This window comes from Ochotona princeps, chromosome 30 (genome assembly GCF_030435755.1).
Source record: "Ochotona princeps isolate mOchPri1 chromosome 30, mOchPri1.hap1, whole genome shotgun sequence".
Lineage (NCBI taxonomy): Eukaryota > Metazoa > Chordata > Mammalia > Lagomorpha > Ochotonidae > Ochotona > Ochotona princeps.
This window is the reverse complement of record NC_080861.1, coordinates 19734867-19748838: the sequence shown is the minus strand read 5'-3', so window position 1 is coordinate 19748838 and position 13972 is coordinate 19734867.

Below are 13972 nucleotides of genomic sequence, written 5' to 3'. Positions count from 1 at the left end.
AGGACTCTCTGTCGCTCTCTCTCCTCTCTCATTCCTTTGCTCTCTTGATCTCACTCTGTATTTCTTAGAATAAATAACTCTACTTTAAACACTGAAGTTTTTTGAGGGAAAAATCACAAGATCAGGAATCACAACGGCTTTTGATTTCTTAGTAGCAACATAGGAAGCTGAAAATGAATGGAGCAATGCAAGGAAAATAAAAATCATCCGTGATTCATTATTTCAATTCCAGCCAAACTTTTGATCAAGTGTGGTAGTGGATTAAATTCAGATATGCAAGACCTAAAAAAATGTATCTCTATACATAATTCACAGACAGCCTCTTCAGGTTACATGCCACCAAAACAAAAGGTAGGTGGACTTGGGCTACAAGATGCAAAGCACATCACACAGTAGAGAAGTGATGAGAATCCCATGGAGACTGGCAAAGGGAAGACCTGGAATAACTTCTGTACACCAGGAAACCTTTCCAGATTGGATCAGCCTGAAGGCTACAGGCATAATCTCTTTTTAAACAGTAAGTTACTACCACTCTCACTGCATTTAAATCTATCTTGAAGCACAATAGGAAACAGCCCAGAACAGGCTATGGAAATTATCCCACTGGTATACACATGGCATGGATTGGGGGCAGACCAGGCTGAATCTGTTCACATCAACCGCTGGTGAGTCCGAGCGCCAGAACAGAGTGTAGGTCGAGCCAGGTTCGGTTGCGACACATACTAGTACACAATAAGGAATGCCAAGGTGAGATGAGCCGTACCAGATGTGGTTGCAGCGCCCAGACAGCACATGTGATAATCAGGGGGAGGAGGCAAAGCTGACAGGGGAATGTGGGCTCCCCTGCTGGACAACTACTTTCATTGGAAAGCGTGAGTCAGGATGGGGGGCAGATCAGAATAGGCAGGGCTGTTACACCTGTGGGCCTCATGTGGGCTAGATAAGGGAAGGGCCACGGTGGGCTGACTGTTCCGACTGGTGCAAGCAAAAACTAGAGTGGATGAGGGTTGGTTGGGCTAGCCGCAATACTAGCTGGCAGAGGCTGGCACTTGGAGCTAATTCTGTCAAGTCAAATGCCAGAACTACCTGGAGAGTGCATAATCTGGGAGTGAGTGTGGCCTAGAAGGGAAATAGTGGGCACCTCCTTCAGGGCTACCACTCTCATTGGACAGCACAAACACCAGGACAGGGGCAGGGGTGGCTGTACAGAAGGGCACCTGCCAGTAGGTGTGTGGGCTGGATAGTAGGTTGGTTGGGTTGAGCTGGGCTTCAATGCCCATTGACACATGCAAGAGCTAAACAGGATGTGGGACAGACTTGACAAGCCTGCGGTGCATACTGGCAAGCATGGGAACCAGGGTAGGGGGCAGAACTGGTGGGGGTTATGGGGAGTTGCCTCAACTAGGCTGCAGCTTCAACCGGTTTGCGTGAGGACCAAGTATGAAGTGGGCAGGATCAAACTGGACTACAACACCCGTTGGTTCATGAGGAAGACAGGGCTGGAAACAGAACAAACCCAGCAATCCCAACGACGAGCATGAGCATAAGCTGATTGGTGTGACTGATGGTGTCGGACTCTGTACTAGCAAACTCGCGCAAGAATCAGGCCTGGGATCATCTCAGATGAAGTTTCTTTGGAGATCCCTCCAACTGAACTGCTGATCTTAGAACCTCAACCATGAAGAGACTGTCAGCCAGTGGATTCTGAATAGGGTTCATTGCGATTGGAACTGAGAGATTGGCAGCAATCCAGAACTGATGAACTATCAAAACTGTATGAGCAGGACCCTCAGAGCGTGCCTCCCGTTGGGGATCTGGGATGGGTGGGAGGTTGGGTGGGGCTTTTCCCTTTGTTTTTTTCCCTGACCCCAGATACAGGGTAAAATGATATTGAATTGGAAACAATGGTATTACCCACTTTCACCCTGTAGCCCTTGACACTTTGTTCCCTAATCAACTAAGTAAGATTATTAAAAATAATTTTTAAAAATCTACCTTGATAACTTATTCTTCGTGGCCCTCTCACAGAATTCCAAGCATTAAAATTATTTGCGTAGTCCTACTGGAGATGATTTTATTTACAGTGGAGTTTTGTAGGGATTAAGTGACAAGTGATAATACAACCCATTGACTGCAGAAGCAGATATGAGAAACAGCTGTTTAGTTGAATATTAAAGAGTTGAAAATAAGTAGACATTACTATTCTTACTACTACATATATTTTTAAACATTTTTTTTAAAAAAAGAGTTATTTTTATTGAAAAGACACATATACAGAGAAAGGGAGAGAGAGAGAGAGAAGTCTGCTGGTTGACTCTCCAAATGACCATGATGACCAGAGCTGAATGATCTGAAGCCAAGAGATTCTTCGGGGTCCCGATGTGGATGCAGGGGTCTCAATTTCTGGAACATCCTCTGCTGCTTTCCCAGGTCCTAAGGAGGGAGTTGGATCAGAGGTGAAGCAGCCGGAATTAGAACCAGCATCCATATGGAATAGTGGTACTTGCAGGTGGAGGATTAGCCAGTTGGGCCATTGAGCCAGCCCCAATATTTTGTTTTTAACAATGTGGTGGCTCACCAAAATGTTAGCGAGGTATTGTCTAGTATTTTTAAGACGTCCATAATTCTTTTATAATTTTTTAGTTTTAATTCCCAGTGTGACCAATACAGTAACTATGGCCTCCATAATACAAAGTTTCTTGTGATGTCTCATCACAGTAAAAGTAGAAATAGTTTCTGGATGTGTCAGTGGATTGTAGTCTTCGTCAGCCTCTCTGGCATGTTGGCAGACTGGGGCCTTCAATGCACAAGCTTCAGATACCAGACGGAGACAAGCAGGGCATGAACGAGAAGGAAACAGAAAGATGTTAGTAATCATGCCTGTGGCTCGCCATGGCATATACAGGTCCGCACTGTGTGTGGACAGACAGCCTAGACACACATGACCGCTGAGCATGGCTGATGTGGATGAAGGGTGAGCATCATCTATAAGCAGTTCCCAGGACATAATTTAAAAATGAATGTTAGTAGTAATTTTTGTTCCAAACACATGTTGGAATGATTTTTCAGATATGCTAGAATAAAGGTATTGAAACATATTCAGTCAATTAAAAATTTTTTAAAAGATAGAAAGCAAAGTTGAGATCAAAGTTTGAGAATTACTGATTTCGTCCACTGATGGAGACTTTGGCTTCAGTTACTGTTAAGTAGACCCTAGCAAAACAAACACCACCATTATAAACTCCAGAACAATCAGAAAATTGAGTCGAAAAAGAAGACTAATCATAACTTTCTACATGACTCAGTTGAGGAGAGCATTTACAGATAGTAATTTGAACTAATATTGCCTAATCAAAACTATGAACTAACTCTATTAGAGACTAGACAGGACCAGGGGTTCAGGGAAGGTCAACAAAACAGAGTAAACGCTTGGGTCACACGCAATACCAACATCTCAAATCAGAATGTTGTCTTCAGTCCTGACAGCTCGGCTTCCCATCCAGCTCCTGGATGATGTGCCTGGGAAAGCAGCAGGTGCTGACCCAAACACTTGCATCCCTACAGTCCAAGTGGACTGCCAGGTTGGAGTTCCCGACTCTTGGTTCCAACCTGGACCAGCCCTGGCAGTTGCAGCATTTGGGAATGAAGCAGCAGATGGAAGATGTGTGTGTGTGTGTGTGTGTGTGTGTGTGTGTGTGTGTGAAACTGTGTGGCATTTCTCATCTTTGAAACATTATCACTTTGTGTGTCACATCTGCGCCTGTTCCTTGAATGCTTCTATAGGCAAGAGCCAAGAGGCTGGCCCCTACCAAGCCTCCAACAAGAGGTCAATGGGTAACAGATACTTCTGTAAAAGAAGACATTGCAGATATAAAACGAAATCACCAAAAGACAGCCAAACAGGGTAGACACGGTGGCTCTACAATGGAAGTGAGGCATATAAACTTTGAGAGAGCCTAAACTTCGTTCTGAGACTGCGAAAGGAAGGAAGCAACAAAAACAAACACGCTTGCTCCACACTCCGGTCTGAGTCAGCCCCTGCAGGAAGAGGAGCAGCCCCACACTGCACACCGCTCCCAGCCTTGCACAGGAGGCAGCCACCGCATCTCCCAGGCTCCTCCTACCTACCTACGAGCGCTGCCTGTGCCATGCTGTCCTCTCTTGCCTGTAGCTGGTGCAGCTTCAGAGGGTGTAGTTGATCTTCCCTCTCTTCTACATTTTTCCATATACAATAGCCTCCTTCTTAGATTCTGTGTCCCCACCTTTCTGACGCAGGCTGGGGGAACGTCTCCCAAGACGGATCCTGTGCTAACACCTGCAGTGGCTCAGTATATTCCTTTTGGTTTGTCATTCTCTTATCTCTAGAAAAATAAGTAAGAGTTCTTGTTGAATAGGGCAAATGGGGGAGAGGGACCTGGCATTTCCTTAATGAGTTCTGCAGAGCAATTAGATTCCAATTAGGCGCAAGCTTGTTTACACGCTAAAACACACACACACGCACACAAAGAAGTCTTCGTTTTTTTTCTCTTGAAGTCCTAGAAGATCAGCACATTGCAAATACCTCCTCAAGAGTGAAGGCCAGTGTCAGCTTTATCACAGTGACTAGGGCATGATGAGAAAGCCACACACAAATGAAAGGATGAAAGAGAGAGGGAACAAAGACAAATTTTCTTGAACACAAGTCTTGCAAGTTATCCTTAACCCTACTGAATTCTTTAAAGGACTTACTTATATTTGCCAAGCAGAGTGACAGAGAGGTAGGGAGAATATAGGAGAATGCAAAGGGGGATACCTCCACCATTGGTTTATACCCCCCAACAGCCAAGACCAGGCTAAGGCAGGAATCTGGAACTTTCTCTGGGTGTCCCACATGGGTGACAGGGGCCCCTACACACAGACCATCTTTTGCTGCCTTTCCAGACAGGGAGCTGGATTGGAAGTGGGCCAACCTAGGTTGGAACTGAGCTCTGGTATGGGACGTGAAGTGAAATACATGGCGCATTAACCTGCTGAGCCACAATGTCAGGTCCTGGCCTAATTGTTTTTAGTATTAGCATGTAGATGGCCAATGTATTTCCACATCTTACACATCTCTCTTTCCCCCTTCGCTGTGGAAAAAGAATAGAATATAGAAAATGGAATAAAATAATTGATGCATGATTTGATTAAGATTCCACCATTCTAGCAAAGTTGGAAATCTAAATATTCATATGAGAACGGGCAGACACTTTTCAATTTGGGATGGGAACATAAAAAGCCATACCAAGAACAGGGGTGTGTGTGATTTGATGAAAAACAATTGTTCATGTGAGAACCACTAGCATTTAGAGGAAATACTGAGGGTAGAGTTGAGAGAGTAATTTGTGGCTCTATCCCTGCTACCTACCCCCTAATGAAGACACATAGTCCCAATTTTGCAAAAATGAGAGGGCTACACATTGGCATCACTGAGGTATTAATTAAGTTTAAAGAGTATTGTATATTCTACCAACAGTATTCCGAATGATGGAAACAGGTCAGGCTGAGCTAAACCAAAAAAAAAAAAAAAAAAAAAAAAAAAAAAAAAGAAAGAAAGAAACTACCTAGTGTTTAAATTAGAAAGGAAAATAATATTTCATTTGTGATTTATGGATTAAGCAATACAGAACTCTGTACCAGGTTCGCTCTCTGGCATACTGATGCTGTGGCATTTTTATTTGAGCTCTTTGCTCGTTGTCTTCCTGATTCTAAATTCAAAAGATGGTTTCTTGTCCTGATTCTATGTGGGCAAAAAAAAAAAAAAAATGTAGCAATACTTAAGTCACATGCGATGAGGCTTGTCTCATTTCTACAGCTTGTACTGCAATTATTTTTTTTTAACTGAGGGTTCTTAAAAATGTACCTGCAGCCAGAGCTTACAAATGCAAGATAAGTGCTTGATTAGCTGTAATTAGGGGTTCCCGAAAATAAATACTCAATCACAATTTGCGCATTCATCAAAGAGCATTAGTGGGCATGAAAGGGGAAATACATTAAAAAAAAAAAAAAACAGCCAAAGAAAAGTCATCAATAAAGCTACCACTCAGAGATGGCCACCTTGGCAGATTGCACCTTTCCTGGCATCTTCCCATCCCTTCCTTGGCAGATGGAATAGTTGAAGTTGTTCAGAGACACCTTACAAAGGCTTGGTGTACCAAATGTCACACAAATGAAATACACCTGTGTTGTAACTGCAGCTGTGAGGCAGCCTGGTCTCTGCCGAAAAGGATGCTGGGGCAGCCAGGAAAAGGGAGAAATTCCTGGTTTCTTTCTCTCCTTATTTTCTAGCCTCGTTTTGGTGAAACCCAGCCAGAGCCAACTGCTGTCCCAGAGCTTGGATGGCATGGCCTGCAGCATGTACTTGGTGTGTTTCCGGATGAAATGGGCCACACCCATGCGTGAATGTTGACTCCCAGTCTTTCCCTTTAAAGAAGTCCCACTCTCACTTGTAAACTGTTTCATGCCCCAGCTTTGGATTCTCTCTGTGAGAGCAAGACCCTGGAGTAAAGTTTAAGAGATAAATGCCCGTAACACTCCTACTACCCATCTCATGTCACCTTTGCCTCCAAATAGAAACTTGACTAGCTATGTCTCTTTGTTTTTATTGGGTTTCAGTGCTTAGTCACCTACTTTGAGGCTGCTGTTATCGCCCCCACACACGGACCTGTTCTGATGAACGTTTGAGCGTTAAGAGGCACCCCAATGGAGCGGGTGTTTGGGACACACCGCCCGCTGCGTCTGCATCCCATTTTGGGTTGAGCACTCGGAATCCACTTTCCCTCTGATGCACACCCTAGGAGGAAGCAGATGATACCTCAAGCACCTGGATCCGTGTTACCTCTTTGAAAAACCTAGACTATGTTCGAGACCCCTAGCTTTTTGGGGGTGTTGGGGGGACAGCTGTTGCGGGTGTTCGGGGAGTGAGTCAGCACATGGAAGACTTCTTTTCCTTAGAAAGGGAATGAAAATAAATAAAAGCTCTTTGTAGAAGAACACTCCCCACACCCCCAGTCAGTCTCGGGTTCTATCCTGTGGGATGGATACCACCCCCGTTTGTTGGAGAGACTACTGCTGTATCTCTCAACAACAGCCTTGTCTTAACTCCCCTGTGTATAGTCTACCACGTCTCTGGATACTTTGTGTTTTCCTGTTGATCATAGATATCAGGCAATTAAGATGTGTGCCCGTGTTCTTTTCCTCCACATTGAGGCAAAACTTAGTAAATGTTCTTCAACTTTTTGGTTTTGTTTTGCAGGACTTGCAATCACTTATTGGGTGGCAGACATGGGGAAAATTTATTTTGCTACATGTGATATTTTCAGCTGCTATCAGCTTGGTATTGGTGGGATTTCTTGGATCTATGTACTTACATCATCCATCATTTTGGAAAATTCTCAACCGTTCTCTGCTCTACCTCTTTCTTTCTTGTCTTTGGGCAACTCCAACACGTGGCAGTTTTCATCTCTGAAAGTTCTATGAGTCTAACTTGTTTGACATTTATTTGAAAGTCAGGGAGATCTTCCTTGCTCTGGTGCCCTCCGAAATGGCCCCAACATCCAGGGCTGACCCAAGATGAAGCCAGCAGCCTGAAACTCCCTCTGGATCCCTCACATGGGTGCAAGGCCCAAGTGCCTGGGCCATCCTCGGCTGCCTTCTCAGGCATAGTAACAGGTGGTTGGCTTTATTAACAGAACTAGAGAAGCCAGGACTCAACCAGAGTTCAAGTATGGGATGCTCATAACACAGGCTGCCCCACAACGATGGCCCCTATTTTTTGTTCCTTTTGGAGTGTGTGTGTGTGTGTGTGTGTGTATGCTTTAATATCTTCCCCTCCTCTACTTCACTATTTGAACATGTGTATATAGTTAGAATAACTGTTTTAACCACCTTGTTTGCCAATTCTAGTGTCTGGGGTGATTTCAAATATGTTTTTAAACATCACTCTTTGGTTTGGTTTTGCATGTCTTGCAATTGCTTCTTGTGTGGCAGACAAGGGGAAATCTATTTTGCTAGGTGTGATTTTTCAATTGTTATCTTCTTTTATTTTTTCTCCAGGGTTACCACCGGGTTCCCTTATATAGGTTGTGTCCCTCTTGGGTCCTTGCTTAGGATGCGCTGGGTGCTAATTCTGGGTATGATTCCCATTATGGAGGCAGGCTTCTTGAATCTCGAGGTTCCCCGGTGTGGCAGGTGGAACACGCACTGTCACTTCTAGTGTGTAGGAAGCCCCTACCCCTGGTTTCAGGCTGTTTCTTCACATACGTCAGCCTGTATTCATCAATACTTCGCCAGGTACTCGGTGAGAGTTGTCTGTGGATCTTATACTTCTCAGTGGCCTCTCCTGTTTGAGAGTCGTCCTGAGAACGCCAGATATTTTATCCTCCTTGACTCTCGGATCCTTCCCCTCACCTCCTGAGGTCTACTGGGTTCCCCTCCCCATCCCAATACCTGGAAATCCATTCAGGGCAGGCTCAGCTTCTTTGTTTCCTACGTGATGTTGAGGGTCTAACAACTTACATCTGATTTTTACTTATTTTAGGTGGAAGAATCAACCCAGTTGTCCATGGAAGTACCCCAGAAGTCATTCCTCACCTGGACATGAAGCCTCGGGTCACTGTTCTTCCCCACACTAGCCCCTGTAAGCCCACATCCCCAAGTCCCCAGAGCGGGCTGCCAGGTGGCCCCAGGGTTTTGCCCACCTGTCCCTGCCTCAGAGGCCATCCAAGGCCTCCAGAGCACAGGCCTGCTGCTGCCATGCGAGCACTTCAGAAGTGCTTGGGCCTCTGCCCATGCCAAGGTGGAGGTGGCCCAAAGCCTCCCGGGATTCTGTCTATTGCCACCTCGGAGATGGCCCAAGGCTTCCCCGTTCCCAACATTCCTGTGGCCCTGCCACCAAAGCAGGTTCTCTTTCCATCTCTCATGCCTTAGATTTTGAAACTCAGTCCACTTAACAAGCTCTGAAGATAATCTCACAGAACCTCTACCTCATTATTTTGGGTATGAGTGAACCCATTCCTTTGGAGGGAAGAAATGAAGTTCACAACACAGATATTTTTTTCAAAGAAGTCTTTTCATCTCTCTTGCATGCTCTGACATTGCTAGTATTCTGGAACTTTCTAGGTAACCAGGAATCAGGCCTCAAGTATCCTTTCTGAATACGGATGTGGGATCTGTGCTACACTTATGTGAGGTTCCGTAGTCATCGGTAGTTCCAGCCCAGGTCAACGACAGACAGGCTCCCTTCCAGATCATTCCGCCAACTGCCTGTGCTTGGCAGTGGCAAACGCCTGTAAGCTTGCACCCCTAGGGATGTATCAGCAACCCAGGCATTTGCTCCAACAATGCCTCACTGAAATAAGCTTCTCTCCGTCTCTTTAAGCCAACTGTAAGTACACCTGTATGATGAGTTTCTAGAAAAAGGAGCTGTCAAGTCACTCCAGAGAGATTACAACAATTACCTCCCCAACTCTGAGTGCCTAACGTGATGGTTCTTCCACCTCCTCTGAACACAACACCTCACCCAAACCCAGACCTTTTCTAATTTGTGGTAAAATAAATAAAATCAGATTCTCTTAAATATCTGTTTTCTTCCTTAGGAATGAGATGAGGTATATCTTACACTGCTTAAGTCGTATGTTTTCTTGTTGTGTAACATGTGGGCCACTGTGAGAAACATCCCTAATGGGCTCTGGTTCCTGTCTAAGAGGCTCCACTCTGATCCTGCTGATGGCCTGGGCAAAGCAACAAAGAACAGCCCAGGTGTCTGGGCCCCTGCCACCTGTGTGGGAGACCCGAAAGAAGCTCCTGGCTGCTGACCTTGGCCCTGCAGTATTTTCAGCCATTGTAAACATCATGCAAGTGAATTCGTAGATGGAGGATCTCTCTGTCTCTCCTTTTGTCTCTAACTCTGAAGTCAATAAATAAATCTTGATAACAACGTTTCTGTGGTGTGCTTGGTATTTTCCAAATTGACCCGTTGGCACTCTCTTTTTAAGGAAGTGGGAGCCATGTCGCACACATGGCCAACACACTTTTCCACGGTGAGCAACAGCTCAAGACACAGCTAAGACAACTCGGGGCTCTGAGCTGTGCCCCTCATGGCTCCTCCAGCCTCCCAGATGTGACCCAGCTGCCTTCTCACTGCCAGCAGCCCAGCACTGAAGAGCCAAGGGTGCCCTGGCCAGTCACCATGGGAACTACCACACTCACAGCTTTTATAATTCCAAAGCTTCTGCAGGCGTTCACATACTGCAAATTAGCATATGAGCAGGGAGAGATGCCCAGACTCACGCCTCTGATGGTGACTGCCATTTGAAGGCAGCTTCAGGTGGTGGAGTAGTTGGTTACGGTGTGAGTGTGCATGCTGTCTTGGCTGTGATGTTAACGTCTTTCTCCTATTTGTGCAGCCGGCCCCCAGTCCCTGGGCACTTGCCAGTGTGGTATGCAGAGTGTAATCCGAAGCAGTTTAGGGACCATCTCTCACCTGTCTATCAGTGAAAGCGCATGCTCACTGCAGACACAAAGCGGGGACAAGCTGATTCTCTGGAGTCCAGAGCGAGGACCAGAGGGGACAGGGAGCAGAGCTGATCTGCAGGCAGGAGGCTTGGTTCTGCTGCTGACAGCGTTTAGCTGGGGGTCCCACTCTGGAGGCTGAGGGCCGTGCACTGGGGGGGTGGAGCCCGAAACTCTGGGATTCCAAGCCAAGACAAAAAAAATCCTCACTCCCACTGAAGGTAATGACCAAGCGGCCTGGCTAACTCCAGGGAACCACATTTGTGAGACAATTATCACCTGGCCTGAGGATTGTCCCTATTTCCGTTCTGCAGTCCCCGGGACCGGTGAAGGACTTCATGATGGGTCACTGTGGCCAAGGGGAGATTGGATTTCTCCTGTCATTTTGGTTGACTGGGAACTCAAAACTGTAATTTCAATGATTAAATACACCATCTAACATGAGATAGGAGAGTTTGTGAAGTAAAACCCTCGCCTACAGCACTTTACAGGGCCGTATTTTAGGACCCCAGCTGCTGCCCAAGTGTACCCTGAGAAAAAAATGCATCTGTGACATAGTGTTAATATTACTATTCTTCCCCTCTTTGCAAACACTTAGAGAAGCAACAATTGTACTTGACTTTTTGGATCAAGTATGGCATTTAAATGGGAGAGAAATGTAAAAATACTTCCAAGTCTACTTTTTATGGTGAAGAATGTCATGTGCTGTGAGGTCTGATCTGTCAGTCACCTCTGTCATTTGCAAACTGGGATCGCCTGAATGGCTCTCTGCTGCCCCCTCGTGGGGAAGCTAGAGGAGGTCTGAGCATTTGGGGAATTGGACATGTACGGACTTAACTTTCAACACTGATGAATCGCAGAGCCTATGAAACTGTGTCACATAATGCAATGTAATTAATAAAAATATATATATATATTAAAAAAGAAAACACAGACGGAAAAGGTAAAGTAACTAAAGGCGATTTTCTTCCGAGTGTGTTTAGAACTAAGTGAATTGTTCGAGTGAGTCACTCAGGCACCATGAATTCTTATGCTTTGGTGAGCACATTTTAAAGACCATGGTTTGACATCTTCCTGTCAAAACAGAAAGTATACTTGGGCATTCTGGGTCTCGGTGTTTACTTCCATGATTTTACTTTGCTCTGCTTAATTTCTCACCATCTTGTTTGTTAAGCCCTTATTTCTAAACAAAGGTTACTGAAGGGATGTAAAGAAATGTCACAGATTCTCAAATTCTCCACGAATCCTACTGACAGGACGCAGGCTAGGTCTGCATTAAAGATTTATGCAGCGCTTTCCCATTACCCAAATGAGTCTGAAGGTATTGTTCTTTCTGAAAGTCAGTCCCGAAACATCCAAAATCATGCAGCAATGACTAGTAGGACGGAATAGTTGTGAACCAAGTCCCATGTGACTTTGTGTTTTAAAACAACTTTCCAGTATATGTTAATTTCTCAGATAAAATACAAGCGAGCATAAGCACACTGAGGTCTCCTCTCCGGGAAACCAGATGGAGAATCTAGGTTAGGGCACCTGGACGCATCACTTTGTGAAACTAATGGATTCAATATGCAGCCAAAATTATGTCTGAAAACATCAGGAAAATCTATAACATGCCCTCATTGTATCAGAAACCACTTTTCAGGCTGTGGAGGTACAACAGGAAGTAAGAACGGGGAGAGGACATTTCCAACTGATAGAAACTATTGCATAAAATCTGGGAAAATGCAACCTAGAAAAATCACAACTTTGGCAATGTTTCCTGTGAAAAATATTAGTTAAAATGACATCTACAATATGTTAAGCATTTCCTACATACCAGGAACTATGCCAAGATTATCTCGTGCAGTGTCCTTTTTTTTTTTTAAAGATGTATTCATTTTTATTGGAAAGTCAGATAGACAGAGAGGAGGAGAGACGGAGAGGAAGGTCTTTCATCCAATGGTTCACTCCCAAGTGGCTGTAATGGCTGGAGCTGAGCCGATCGGAAGCCAGAAGCCAGGAGTTCTTCCAGGTCTCCCACATGGGTGCAGGGTCCCAAAGCCTTGGGCCATCCTTGACAGCTTTTCCAGGCCACAAGCAGGGACCTGGATGGGAAGCAGAGCTGTCGGGTTAGAACCAGTGCCGATATGGGATCCCGGCACATTCAGGACGAGGACCTTAACTGCTACACTATCGCGCCAGGCCCTGTGGTATCTTAGGATCCTTATTTTTATTCCCATTTCGGAGGTACAGAAACCAAAAACAAGAGAACTTGATTAACTTACTCCATTCACTGGCAAAAGGAAAGATGAACCTCAAGACATGATTAACAAGAGCAAACTTGTTGTAATTGAAAATAAGGCTTCTAGAATTCAATTTTCACATACACTTTAGGGTATTGCACAGACTCATCTACAAGAAGTTTGAAGCCTCAAATAACACGGGTCAGCCATGTGCCTGAGAAGACTCTCAGAAGAGACACGGGGATGACAGTCTGACATGGGATTTTGACCCACAGCCTGTGGATAACACCAGGTATGTAAGCCTGACCCGAGGATAGTTGAGCTCTTCAAAAGGTTAGTGGAGGAGCTGCAGGAGGGAGTGTCTTGCTCGGATCCCGATCCCAGCCACCATGTGCTCATGATGAGCTGAGCCCAGGCCTACCTGGATTCGGGAGCTGCTTCCTTTCGGGGTGAGTACACCAAGGTGGGGGAGTCTCCGGGCCTGGATGGGTCCAGGGCCCATCCACCACCCTCATTGGGCGGTGGAAGGGATTGGGGTGGGGCGCGGCCTTGGGCCTGCGGGTTTAAACTTTGGCAGCCGGGAGGCTGCTGGGGGCTGCAGGAGGGAGCGTTTTGCTCGGATCCCAATCCCAGCCACCATGTACTCATGATGAGCTGGGCCCGGGCAGCCAGTGCGCCATTTGGCGCCAGGCTGTGCCTGCTGGCCGCCCAGCTGGGGAGTTCTGGGGTATTGGTTGTCCGAATCGCTGCTTAGGTAGCTCCAGGCTGATCCCACTGTTTCCGGGATCTGAGTCAATCCTAAAGATTCCCAATGCCAGTAACTCTTCCTTTGAAGAACTTCTAATCACTTAACAATGTTGAGCTGTGAACACCTATCATGCAAAAGATAAGGTTCAGGGCTTGTCTAGCAGGATATTGTTTTGCCTGACATGATGATGGTTCAGGAGACTGGTCACATTAGGCAGGGCCATAATATCAACTAGCACTCTAGAACCTTATCCTGGGGTGGATTCTGTGCAGGATGTGTGGGCCACACCCTGTAGAAAGTTTAGCCCCACTGGTAAACCTAAAAGTTTGGGTGGTTATGGACTAAGCTAGGTGTGACCAAGGAGCCTGCCATCAATCACAGGTAAAGGGACCCGCAACAGTCTGGACTGGGCAAGGCAGCAGCACCCAAATGTGCATCCTGAATAGGGTGTGGGGTGGGCCGGGCTGCA